General features: G+C 33.9%; 1 long non-coding RNA gene across 1 annotated transcript; it reads right to left on the reverse strand.

Moving 5' to 3' along the window:
* Positions 1-702: 702 nt before the first annotated feature.
* Positions 703-12,850, reverse strand: LOC147501445 (uncharacterized). Its single transcript, XR_015219814.1, has 2 exons — positions 12,516-12,850; positions 703-1,734 (listed from the first exon to the last, which is right to left on the reverse strand). It is a non-coding gene; the product is annotated as an uncharacterized LOC147501445 (long non-coding RNA).
* Between the last annotated feature and the right edge of the window lie 1,712 nt (positions 12,851-14,562).

Consider the following 14,562-nt stretch of genomic DNA (forward strand, 5'->3'; position numbering starts at 1 on the left):
CTCCTTTCGATTTTGGTTGATAAGAGTAATTCGAAGGTAACAGTTTGGGTAACCTTATTCCTTATTGCTTTATCAAATTTTAATTTCGAACTTTACAGCTTAAATTGTATGTTGGTCGCAAGATGTGAGTTTTGTTTGATCGAGGGTTTAAGTGCAAAAGCAATTTGTTATGTGAGGTTTGTCTTTCTGTAGTTACATATCCAAAAGCCTATTTTCATTTTTTGTTTGTCACCTTAGTCTAAATCAGTGTGACTTATATCTTTGTTGTCGCCTTACTTTATTATGTTCTCCCTTCAAAATAAAACTAATTTAAAAAAAAAAAAACAATTAATTAAACTCTTAATGCAAAATAGAGCAAAAACAAACAAAGTATAGGCAAACAAAGAAAAAATTATTGATTTGGGTACTGAACTATAGCGGATTTTACAAAATGGGTATTGTATTATTTTTTTTTGCAAAATAGGATACCGTAGATTTCAAATATTGCTAAAATGGGTACCATCTATATATATTGTAAAGTATGTATACATATTTGATGATTTATCATACATAATGTGTACACATGGCAACTTAGTTTCCACATAAGTAGCGCATGCACCAAATCAAATGCCTAAGTCCAAAAGTTAACTAAAACCCACTAATAACAAATCAAACAAACAAGCCCAAACTTTATAACACTCAAACATAATTGCTACAGTTCGCACATTATTGGTAGTTGGTTCATGTGTTTAGCCTATCTTAGCTTCATTCCAATTCTTATGCATCATTCTCCCAATGTTTAGGTACTAAAGGCAAAAGATTGGGGAGAGGTGTTCCAAAACATTCATTACCTGAAATCTATTGAGATTCAGGACATTGAAGGTTGTACAACGGAACTAAAGTTCATTGAGTTTGTGCTAAAAGCAGTAGTTTTGCTAGAGGAATTGACAGTCACTACCTACAAGGTATGCTCACTTCATAAAGAGAAAGAGCTGGAGAAGCTTAGAAAGAAGATGCAGTCTATACCTCCAGCGTCAGCAGGTGTCAGAATTCTTTTCCAGTTAAAAACTTCATCTTATGATGCTTGAGCTTGACTAAATTCCTATACCTTTGGAGTGTTGATATGTTAATTTGGTTGATACCCCATGGATTCGTCGCTTTCTCTTTCGGGAAAGGTTGTTCAAAAGAGAAAACTCAACTGTTGGGGGAGATGAAGGTGATGAGGATACCGTGCTCCCCACAACAAGTTAGAAAGGTGCATCCGGTTTTATCTGATCTAGATCAGATTAAAAGTTAGTTGGGTTGGGCCGGTTTGAGTGTTATAAAGTTTGGACGGGTTTGATTTGTTATCAGTGGGCTTTAGTTAACTTTTGGGCTTAGGCCTTTGATTTGGTGCATGCGCTACTTACGTGGAGACTGAGTTGCCATGTGTACGCATTATGTTTCCAAATCATCAAATCCGTATGCCAAATCATCAAATACGTATACATACTTCACAGAATACATAGACGGTACCCATTTTAGCAATACTTCTAATCTACGGTACCCTATTTAGCAAAAAAAATAATATAGTACCCATAATGTAAAATCCACTATAGTTCAGTACCTATATCAATAATTTTTTTTGGCAAACAAATAAAATGAGAGATTTTCCATTACATTCCCCGGAGAAGGCTCATGACCATTCCAAAAGACGTAAGTCTGAATTACATCCAAGGCTCCATCTTCGGCTTTCTCAATAAGATCTGGCCACATCTGCAAAATCCCAACAACAAATCCATAATACAAAATACAAAATACAAAATACAAAAATAGTAATAACAATAAATTGAGACTACTCAATAAACTGCAAAAACTCAGGCACCCTTTTGTTATAATTCAACACATTAGCATTCATACCTAAGGAGTACTTTGAGGGTAGTGAATAGAACCAGAAAAAGAATTCTTCTTTCACCATTTATAATTATAGCTTTACTATCATAGCTAACAGAAGCAGTAACACTTATATGTTTACTTGAATGCAAATCACACTTATATGTTTACTTGAATGCAAGTTTTGTTAACAGGCTTTTAATGTGCACATTATTTTAATCCTCATGTATGGATTATATTTTGGGCATGGTTTTCTAACACATTTTTCCTCAGTTTCCTAAAGAGGTGATCTGTTATAAAACCACACTTTTTGTTCTTATCAAGTTTCTTGCTGTAATGTTAGGTTTGTCGTTGTGGCTTATGCAATTTGAAATGGGTGAATTTATGAAAATCTTCTTTGTTAATTTTAGATATATTTGAAAGTCTTAAACTATAACATGTGATCTTCTAGCAAAATACGTCATATCATGTACTTTTTCAATTCATCACCAGAAGTTATTTTTTGGTAGAATTTGCATGTTTTTTCTCGACATGTAAGAACTCATTATACACTTTTCTAGTTTCTTTTTTTACCATAGAGGAGTTAGTTCTATTTTTGCTCAACACTGAAAGGATGTTGGTGGTTTTGATCGCTAGAAGCTTTATTTAGAACATAATGCGATATTAAGCTGTTTGTCATTAAGAATGTTTCGCAGGCTGTTGGAGAAGTTGAAATCGTGAGGTCCTCTTTAAAGCAGGTCATATTTGTGTTTTTTTTTCCATCTTAGAATTATGTGATAGGTGCTAAGCTATTTTTTTTTAAATGGATTTATAGGCCATATTAAGTTTTAGCTGGTCTGGGACTCAAATTCAAGTACATATAAGTATGGCCTAATTTCTTTATAAGGACGCCTGGACAATATGACAAGACAAATCGTAACTCAAATGTCATGATCTTTTTTGTTTCAAGGAATTGGACACTCGAAGTAGGTTGCCTATATTGTTTGAGATGAGATGTGTGATCTCTTTACTATATACTAATGCTATATAGATTCTATGGTCCTGGAATCTGGATTAGGTGCATCTTCATAGAACTTTTCAAGCATGTATCTTAGCAGACGTCTAACTACCGAGTTAACTTCTATTTGATACTTACTATTTACCCTCTCGGAAGATTTCTAGCAATATCAATTTTTGGGTAGCATGATTCAGGAATTTGCAATATAGTAACATGTCCTCTTTCATATTTGAAACTGAAACTGGTGGAAGTGTAGGTCATTACATGGTTCTTTGTGCTTCTTTTCCTCCTTACGTACCATTGCAATGTATCATTAGTCACACACAAAACCTTTTAGTTGTTGAATGTAGCTAATTATTTAATGTATGAGTTCTCTACGTGTGTAATTAGATATATTAGTATTTCTTCCTAGCTGGTGCTATTTAGCCGTTGACCTTATTTAAAATACTAAGAAATGGTGTTCATCCTGCAGTGGAAGAGGTGCTTCAATAAGCATCCTTCAATCCATTTGTTTTGTGTATGGTTTTTGTGAAGGATGTATTGAACGATTAAAATTTTACCCACTTTTCTCTTATATAGCCAGTGATACTATATATTTGGTATGAATTTGGTCGTTGTAATGGCTTGTTTTTTCTCATTTCTATTAGTTTTTTCTTATGTCCGGCTTATACTCTCAAATAGGAACTCAAATTGTTGATTTTTAAGGTAAGTTTCAGGTTTGAGCAGATGTTGTATGTGGACCAACAAAGGTGGTGTTGACGATCTTAAATGGTTCTTATGAAGAGTAGGTTATGGCGCTTATGAAAGAAATGTACTATCCCATTTCTCTATTTGTTACATGTTTTTAGAATTACTATCCCACCTTTTTTTTTTTACTTTAAGTGTAAGTGCAATCCTTTTGACGAGTAAGAATCTTTTTGACACATAAGTGTAACTATAATGAAGTCATTATCATCCATAAGCAAAAAAATCCTTCTTTACTACTATACTTTAAGATGCTCACCTAAACCTTTATGTTAACTTTATTGTAACTATTCTTCTTTTATGTTATGTTTCTGGCCATGGCGCTTTTACTGAACTCATATGAGTATACATTTGAAAATTGTTGGTATGGAATTAAGTCTGCACCACCAATGTCTTTTTGTAATTGCTATAAGTGTTTTAATCCCAATTTAATTTTTTAATTAGAAGCTAGCGTCAAGCAAAAGTGAATCTTTTCATGATGATTTAAATCATTTCAAGTAATGTGCTTCAAGACTTAATATTGTTACCATGACATTATTTTGTTGGGTGTCCATGAGCAATGCATGAGGATATACTTTTTTGTTTATAATTTGTTTCGATGACGTTGTAAACATATTTAAAAACTCTGTTTTTTCGATAAAATTTATGAAACTCTATTATTGGCTAATGTTCTTGCTTTTCGCTGGGGAGGGGGGGGGGGGGGGGATATTGGACTAGAGTTGGAATAGAGCTAGAAATACTTTTCAAGCATAGAGATATGGTGTAAGATGTTTGTAAGGTGCTTCTTTGCCAAGATCTTTGGTGTAATTTTGGTCTACATTTCTTTTCAAGTAATTTGTAAATATTTTTATGTGCTCTTTTTCCAAAACCTGAGGTCTACATTTATCTAAGATGTTTTTTTATGAAATCCGTGCCGAAGGCATGGGCATTAACTAGTCTATTATAACAAAACAAAATGGCAATGCAAAGGGTGGTCGGGATCGCATAAAGATTTGAGTTAGATGTGCGTGGGGATTTGCGTGGATCTCTTTTGAGTTTTGAAACATTTTTTTTTTAATGGTAATTTAAAATGGATTTAATAGAGATTAAGACGTTTCCATAGAGGTTAAGTAAATATTTGGGTTATAATTAAACATTGGATGCGATCTTCCATATTTGTGTTAACAAAACTATTATTGGTTATAATTAACCAACTTTCCCATTTGGTACTACTCTTTCCATTTCCTATTTGGCTCGTTAGTACTCATAACGAGCTAACATTGTGCCAGTTTGTTATGAAAAACCGAGCTAACCAACCGTGCTAACTAGGTCTGATTCGTATTAGTTATTCCATTTCTACTATCATTCTCTCTATGATGGCAGTCTATTGCCAAAACCATGTAGATGGGGGGATATGGATTGTTGCATTAGATAAGAACAAACCTATAGTACTAAGGCTAAGTCCAATAGTTTGGTGTGGCAAAATACCAAACTACAATAGCACGGTGTATAGTGTTAGCGGGATAGCGAACCCAGTCCCCAATGGTTTTTTTTAGCTGCCAATGGTAGAGGCGTACAGCAGAAAACCCAAAAAAAATTAGCCCATGCCTATCCGCCACTGGTAATGGATTAGCTAGCTTATTTTCAGACTTAAATTATTATTGTTGTTGTACGTGCGCTTGTGTTTTATAAATAAACTAGTGCTTTATCTTACGCTGCTTAGAAAGAACCTTCTAAAAATTCAGGAGTTTACAGCTATGCCGCACTCTAAAATCCACTCATAAAAGCATAGTTAGAGATAGCAGTTTATGATTCTGGAGATTATATCTAGGTTCTAGTTAAACTCCCTGGTTATAGGGGCTTATAATAGTAATAGTACTGGAAAGGAAAAGGAGTCTTGTATATCTACAAGAAAGATTATATGTTAGTACTCCTAGTACTCTCTTATTCGAGATGAGAATAGGCCCAACTTCGCCTTTGCATCGATAGCAAAGGAAACCGGCACTTAAACTAGATATCCCTCGGCCGGAGACTCGGGATGAAATGACTCTTATGATAGTTAGATGGCGAAGAGTTAGAACGTGGCTAATCCGCTTTCTCCCATTTCTCTCTACTCTATCTATGAGCGAAGGAGCTAAGCCGGTTAAGTAGAAACTACTAAGATCGAGACCTGAATAGATCTTTGAAGATCAAGGAAGAAAGACCTTATCAAGCAAAGATAACGCCGGCTTCCTCACGGTTTCACACTATCCAGAGTGACCAACATAGTTCTGGTACCCAAGAAACTACGGGACAACCTACTCTATACAATCACAAATATGAAGCTATAAACAAAAAGAAGAAAAAGGGTAAGCCGAAGAGGATAAAACCCCCTCCTTAAGCGCTAAGTCTGCTGCTATGGCAGCTAAAGCGCGGGTGAACTCTAATTCTAAACAAGCTCCTGCCCCACCTAGCTGGCATTTTAGATACATTAAAAGCCTATTTAGTCCTGCTCATGGGTAAAGACAACACACAGGGGTTAAACATGTGATTATGCCTATCTAAATGAAGTTCTTGGTTCTGATCCTGGGCTATTCATTATATTCGACTAGGACTAGTTAGAAGGGAATCTAAGTCAGCTTTCTTAGCTGCTAAAGCATGGGTCCTAATCTAAACAAGCTCCAGTCCCGCTGATGCTAGCTGGGTTTTGAAGCGAATGAAATGCTAGTTTAGCACCGCTTATGGGTAAATTTTTTTTTTAGTAGTGATGTGAGAAGGTTACACTCATAAATCTTGCAGCCATATCATGAATAGCCGCTTTGATGTTCAGGAAGTAACATGCATGGTGCTCTTTCTTTGAATCATGGTCCTATCTCAATTGTTGTTTTGAATCATGCTTTATGGTACTATTATAACATTTATGAGGAAACACATATTTAGCGCACTTTACATCTTCTAACCTTGTTATACATGAAAGATTAGGGGCATTTTTGTTTAGTTTTAGAACTATAAATGTGCATAAATCAACATTTTTTTCCCCTTATTTTTTGCTTTCATCATACTTGTATGAAGTTCACAAGGTATTCAATTTCTTCTGTATGCTATATATGTCAATTCCTTTATGTCCCGTTATGTTTGTGTTTGTCATGCAAATTTTTGCAAGCATGGCATCATGCATATACACAATACACACTGATTCACTCCTCTTGTTGCGTGTTTTAGGTAATGATCGAGGAGAGCCTAGGGGATCCCAAGCTTCGAGGAGTTCAGCTCCTCCAAAGATCTTACCCATTGAAATGCCAGCAATATCTTTGGATGAACTGAAGAGGTTGACTTCTAACTTTGGGACAAAGGCTTTAGTTGGAGAAGGGTCTTATAATTGAGTTTTCTTTGCGACCCCAAGTACTGGTGAGTCTGCAGCTGTAAAGAAGCTAGATCCCGATAACACACAAGAGCCAGATTCTGATTTTGCCGCTCAGGTGACTTGAGTAATAAAATGAAATATGTATAGCTCTTTGAAGGGGCAGTATATGAGGTTTAAGCCTGATTCACTGTCTTTAAGCCTGATTCATTGTCTTGACTTTAAAATTTGTTGGCTGCAGTTATCAACAGTTTCTAGACTAAAGCATGAGCATTTTGTGGAATTGTTGGGCTACTGTTTGGAGGCAAATAATCGAATTTTGATATATCAAGATATGCAACGAAGGGTTCTTTACATGACATTCTACATGGTATATCTAATCGTTCCCTATAAGTTGGACTTGTTAGCTTTTATCGATCATATATGTGATGACTTACTATTTTTGTTCTCATTTTCATCTCTTTGAACTTAAATTGCTAAGTCACTAATTTCTTTATGTAGGAAGGAAGGGAGTCTGAGGGGGCTACACGCCCCTCGTTCTCATTTGGAACCAAAGAGTCAACCTTTCACATCACTTCTCACATGTTAAGTCACTAATTCATGTTGAGTGTAACCTTCTCACATCACTTGGTTTCTTACTTTTTTTTTTGCTTGGTAATTTCTTACGTTCTTTCCTTTGCATATTAGGTAAAGGGTTATTTGTGTATACAGATCAGATATCCTATAGTGGTGTACGTTTGGGGCTTAACCAACATGATTCTCTGTTATAGTAGCGTTGCTCGTAACTCTTTCATTTAGTAGTTATATGATTATATTTTTAGTTTATTTATTAAACAAACTAACACATTCTTCTTTACATTGTTTTTTAGGTTATAAGTGAGATAGCATGGTAGCTCAATTAAGTTTGTTTGAGATAGATCAGTTGATTAGCAATTTGTTGGATGGGTTATGTAAATTGCATTATTGTTGGATTATGACTTGATTTTGAATCAAGTGTTTGAGTTATTTAATTTTTTTTCTTTGTGAATAAATCATGTAATATGAACAAGTTCTTGGAATGATTTATGTTGGTAGTAAAAGTATGATTCTTGTTTCCGTAATGGACTTGAGTTGTCAAGGTGTATGAATGCATTGGGTTTATAGGAATTTCAAATTTACAGGAATTTTCAGATTTACAGGAAAAAAAAAATGAAGAAGTTATGACGGCTTCCAAAGAACTGTCGTGTTACATACCAATTCTTGACAGTTTTTCATGTTAATTTATTGACACTTTTGTTTCTCATGGTGATGCTTAAATAAAAACAATCATAAAGAAGGTTTATTTCTTGACGCTTTTTTTTAGTAAAACTATAACGGTTAAGTAAAACATGTCACGCAAAAGGATCTAATTATGACATTTATAAATGAATTTTTGGCATATTAAGTTCGAGCATTAATGTCAGCTTCTTCAGAATCGTCATCAAAATTATGACGCTTTTGGTTAATTTTTATGACGGGCTCTATAATGACGGTAGTTTTTTTAATGAAAAAATGTCATTAAACCTGTTCCATGACGGCTAAAAGCCGTCATCACAAGTCATTTTTTAGTAGTGGCCGTTATGGGCATGATCCGATTAAAATTTTTAGTCTTATTCTTCATAATTTTTCTCCACCATATATTTCTATTACCTTATGCAATATTGCAATATTTATTTAAAGTTCCAAAATAAGATATGTCAAATACATATGTAATATTACGATATTTTTTTACATAATTAAAATATGGTTTCTATCTAAAGGAAAATCCCCCTTTACAAATTTGGATTTCAAATCATTCATTATGTCTTTTGGATTTGTGTACCTTGTTTTTGTGTTTAGCAAAAAAAATTATTTAATATTTATATAACGAAAATTATGATCTAATTATAAAAAAAAACTCGATTCATCGGGTTGAAATTGAGCTTATTGGTTCGGAACGGATCGGATCCGGAATCAAAAAAAAGTTTTCGGTTCAGTTCTAGTTCTCTAACTCAAATATCCATTCGGGTCGGGTCCGGTTCTGAGTCTGTATTGTTGAAAAGCGGATCGGTTTTGGATTTGCATATATCCGGACCGATCCAACCCATTGCTAGCCCTACTGATGTCTGCTTGATGTTTTGTAATCATTAGATTTCTTCTTTTTTCTTTCAGTGTTTGGGATGTTGTAAATGACTTGGTTTCTTTTGCTTTAATTCCCTCTTGCATATATATAAAGCTGCCAAGTTTACTTATTCATTGTTGAGTCTGCAAGAAGTTATCAACTATAAATATATAATATTGCTATATATTTGTTATACAACTCTTGATTTTACACATGAATATGCTAGTTGACATGTTTGTCGTATTGAGATTTTCTTATTACTTCATATTTTGTTCATCGCAGACAACTGGTCATTCATTATCTAGGCGACTAATGGTATCATGTTCTGTACAAACGTGTGAGCTGCAAAGCATGGGGGGAAGAGTGGTTGCCATTGGAAGAATGTTTGGTGATCGAGAGGATGTACCTGAGAATGCATATCGGATTATAGTGGACAAGATCCTAGAATTTAATGCTGAGTTGTTTGGTGCTAGAGGAAAGACCTTTAGTGACATTGACATGGGATCTTCTATTACATGGCCTAAAGCCTTTACTAATGTAATCTAAACTACTTTCTTAAGTTATATGAAAGACTTGGTTATGTACAAAGTTTAGGATTTGTTCAAGTTGTTGGATGGGATTTTTTTGTTAAAGTTTCAAGTATCCAATGAAAATATTTTGCTTTGATTTAGGTTCTTGTTATGTTTTATATTTTGTTACTGTTCTTCAATTATAGCTTTATAGGAATATATTTTGTTTCTATTAGGTACAAAAAAAAATGCTAAATAAATAAATGACAGCAAGAAGCACTAAAACATTTCGCCCATAAACAACGGCTTGACTCTGTTGTTCTATTCCAAATATAGGTGGGACGAATTTAAAGGGAAACATGTGCTGACGACCGTCGTTATTTTAAAAGTGTTAAAAGCCGTCGTTGTTTTTTAAACTTTACAAGTGTCCCGGGCCGTTGTATATAAAAAACTACAGTGATTTTTGTGACGGCCGTAACAACGGAATATATCACATGTTTTCTTCTTAAACAACAGCTATCGGTCGTTGTTTCTCAAATCATTAAGTGTTTTAATAAAAGAAGCACATATGCAAGGGATAGAAACATATTAACAGTGCTTGAAGAAGGAGAATAGTCCCATGATTTGTTTGAATTTTAGTGGAGTTGTTACGCATAATTTAACTAAGGAGATGAAAGTGGAAGGCCTTTGGGGTTGAGGGAGATGTAAGGCCCTTGTTTGTTTTTTTTTCAGTTTCGGTTTAAGCAGCACTACGTGGATGTGAGTACCCTGTTGATGCGTATGACAAAGAATGATTAAGTAGAATCCATAATCTATATGAACATCATGTGAACATGTGTAATAAAATCGTAGTGGTTACCTTAGAATCCATAAATAAAAATTCATATTAGTAGACTTTACAAAATTAGATTGGCAGCGGTCTAATTTAGTAGAGTTTACACACCATGGTTACAAAACTGCCAATCTTAAATTGGTTAATACTCGAGCGCATTTCAAGCTTACATCTCGTGATTTAATATATTTCAAAATCATACATAATATAGATGAAGACTTGTCAAATGTGTATTTAATGTATTAAGTAAACACTTTAAATGTTATTTATGAGACCTTTCAAATGTCCCCATTACCTCATAGGTGTCAAAAAATGTTCAATGTATGTATTGAACACAAAATATTTTTTCTCTATTAATTTTTTTATTAATTAAAATATTAATTATGGTTAGGAATGCAATGTATGCATTGAACACAAATTATTTTTAATTAATTGAAATATTAATTACATTAGGCATCTAATGTATGCATTGAATTTGTATTTAAAAACCCTCTTTATGCAAATCCCCACGCACATCTAACTCAGATCCCCACGCGATCCCAACCACTCTTTGTCTACCCATTTTGTTTTATTATAATAGATTTAGATTCCCATATCTAGAAATTCAACAGTTAAAGATTGCATGCATATATGGTAAAAAGAAGAGAGAAACAACTCACCTGTTGTTATAAAAATTGAAGCTACATATGCATGGGATTGCTAATGTTGGCTTTAGCCTTTCGATTTGTCCTTTTGTAATATCAACTACATTGGACGTGAGTGCAAAAGAGGTTTGGACTTCATAGAGAAGTTATGTAATAAGGTAGTAAGTAAAGAAGAGTGAGGATATTGGGGTTTGCAGAGGTCATGCGTTTTTGAAAGTTTTAAGCATTGGAAGTGTTTTACAATTTTTGGAGAGGATTGAATTAGAATGAACTGAATTATAGGTTCCATTAAAAGCCCAATTGTTATGAACCCAACCGTTTCACTAATACTGAACCCCCATACACAACGTGCACCTTCTCATCTGCCCATTGATTGACATCATCATGTGTTTACCCTCTGTAACATTTAAATATAAGTTTAATCAACCTGTATCCAAACAAATAATGTGTGAAGACTCAATCTCGACTGTTTCTGTACGACATTTTTTCTAAAATCCAAGAGTTCCGAGTATTTATTGTGTCATTTATCACACCCTTCTCAAATCATTAAGTGTTTTAATAAAAGAAGCCTATATGCAAGGGATAGAAACATATTAACAGTGCTTGAAGAAAGAGAAGAGTCCCATGATTTGATTGAATTTTAGTGGAGTTGTTACGCATAAATTTAACGAAGGAGATGAAGGTGGAAGGCCTTTGGGGTTGAGGGAGATGTAAGGCCCTAGTTTTTGTTCAGTTTCGGTTTAAGCAGCACTACGTGGATGTGAGTACCCAGTTGATGCGTATGACAAAGAATGATTAAGTAGAATCCATAATCTATATGAACATCATGTGAACATGTGTAATAAAGTCGTAGTGGTTACCTTAGAATCCACAAATAAATTTTTTTATTAGTAGACTTTACAAATTAGATTGGCAGCGCTCTAATTTAGTAGACTTTACACACCATGGTTACAAACTGCCAATCTTAAATTGGTTAATACTCGAGCGTATTTCAAGCTTACATCTCGGGATTTAATATATTTCAAAATCATACATAATATAGATGAAGACTTGTCAAATGTGTATTTAATGTATTAAGTAAACACTTTAAATGTTATTTAGGAGACCTTTCAAATGTCCCCATTACCCCATAGGTGTCAAAAAATATTCAATGTATGTATTGAACACAAAATATTTTTTCTCTATTAAATTTTTATTAATTAAAATATTAATTACGGTTAGGAATCCAATGTATAAGCAACGTACGCATTGAACACAAATTATTTTTAATTAATTGAAATATTGATTACATTAGGCATCTAATGTATGCATTGAATTTGTATTTGAAAACCCTCTTTATGCAAATCCCCACGCTCATCTAACTCAGATCTCCACGCGATCCCGACCCCTCGTTGTCTACCCATTTTGTTTTATTGTAATAGATTTAGATTCCCATATCTAGAAATTCGACAATTAAAGATTGCATGCATATATGGTAAAAAGAAGAGAGAAACAACTCACCTGTTGTTATAAAAATTGAAGCTACATATGCATAGGATTGTTAATGTTGGCGTTAGCCTTTCAATTTGTCCTCTTCGTAATATCAACTACATTGGATGTGAGTGGAAGAGAGGTTTGGACTTCGGAGAGAAGTTATGTAATAAGGTAGTAAAGAAGAGAGAGGATATTGGGGTTTGCAGAGGTCATGCGTTTTTTAAGGTTTTAAGCATTGGAAGTGTTTTGCAATTTTTGGATGGGATTGAATTAGAATGAACTGAATGATAGGTTTCATTAAAAGCCCAATTGTTATGAAACCAACTGTTTCACTAATACTGAATCCCCATACACAACGTGCACCTTCTCATCTGCCCACTGATTGACATCATCGTGCGTTTTACCCTCTGTAACATTTAAATATGAGTTTAATCAACCTGTATCCAAACAAATAATGTGTGAAGACTCAATCTCGACTGTTTCTGTACGGCATTTTTTCTAAAACCCAAGAGTTTCGAGTATTTATTGTGTCATTTATCACACCCTTCTCAAATCATTAAGTGTTTTAATAAAAGAAGCCCATCTATGCAAGGGATAGAAACATATTAACAGTGCTTGAAGAAGGAGAAGAGTCCCATGATTTGTTTGAATTTTAGTGGAGTTGTTACACATAAATTTAACTAAGGAGATGAAGGTGGAAGGCCTTTGGGTTGAGGGAGATGTAAGGCCCTAGTTTTTTTTTAGTTTCGGTTTAAGCAGCACTACGTGGATGTGAGTACCCTGTTGATGCGTATGACAAAGAATGATTAAGTAGAATCCATAATCTATATGAACATCATGTGAACATGTGTAATAAAGTCGTAGTGGTTACCTTAGAATCCATAAATAAAAATTCCTATTAGTAGACTTTACAAATTAGATTGGCAGCGATCTAATTTAGTAGACTTTACACACCATGGTTACAAATAGGGCTGGCAATGGGTCGGGTAAGAATCGATACCCGATCCTGTCCGAACCAATAAAAGCGGGTCTGGGACAGGTAGTTAGCATATTGGACAGGTTCTGGGTCTTGAAAATCAGAACTGGACTTTTATTGGATTGGTTCTGGATTAAGTATGTACCGAACCGTTATGGGCCTGATCCGATTAAAATTTTTAGTCTTATTCTTCTTAATTTTCCTCCACCATATATTTCTATTACCTTATGCAACATTACAATATTTAAAGTTCCAAAATAAAATATGCAAAATACATATGTAATATTACGATATTTTTTTACATAATAAAAATATGGTTTCTATCTAAAGGAAAATCCTCTCTTACAAATTTGGATTTCAAATCATTCATTATGCCTTTTTGATTTGTGTACCTTGTTTTTGTGTTTAGCAAAAAAAAAATTATTTAATATTTATATATCGAAAATTAGGATCCAATTATTAAAAACTCGGTTCACCGGATTGAAATTGAGCTTATTGGTTCGAAACGGATCGGATTCGGAATCAAAAAAAAGTTTTCGGTTCGGTTCTGGTTCTCTAACTCAAATATCCATTCGGGTCGGGTCCGATTCTAGGTCTATATTGTTGAAAAGTGTTTCGGTTTTGGATTTGCATATATCCGAACCTAACCGAACCAACCCATTGTCAGCCCTAGTTACAAACTGCCAATCTTAAATTGGTTAATACTCGAGCATATTTCAAGCTTACATCTCGGGGTTTAATATATTTCAAAATCATACATAATATAGATGAAGACTTGTCAAAGGTGTATTTAATGTGTTAAGTAAACACTTTAAATGTTATTTAGGAGACCTTTCAAATGTCCCCATTACCCCATAGGTGTCAAAAAATGTTCAATGTATGTATTGACCACAATATATTTTTTCTGTATTAAATTTTTATTAATTAAAATATTAATTACGGTTAGAAATCCAATGTATAAGCAATGTATACATTGAACACAAATTATTTTTAATTAATTGAAATATTGATTACATTAGGCATCTAGTGTATGCATTGAATTTGTATTTAAAAACCCTCTTTATGCAAATCCCTACACACATCTAACTCAGATCCCCA

The sequence above is a fragment of the Coptis chinensis genome, chromosome 4, assembly GCF_015680905.1.
Source record: "Coptis chinensis isolate HL-2020 chromosome 4, ASM1568090v1, whole genome shotgun sequence".
Taxonomy (NCBI): Eukaryota; Viridiplantae; Streptophyta; class Magnoliopsida; order Ranunculales; family Ranunculaceae; genus Coptis; species Coptis chinensis.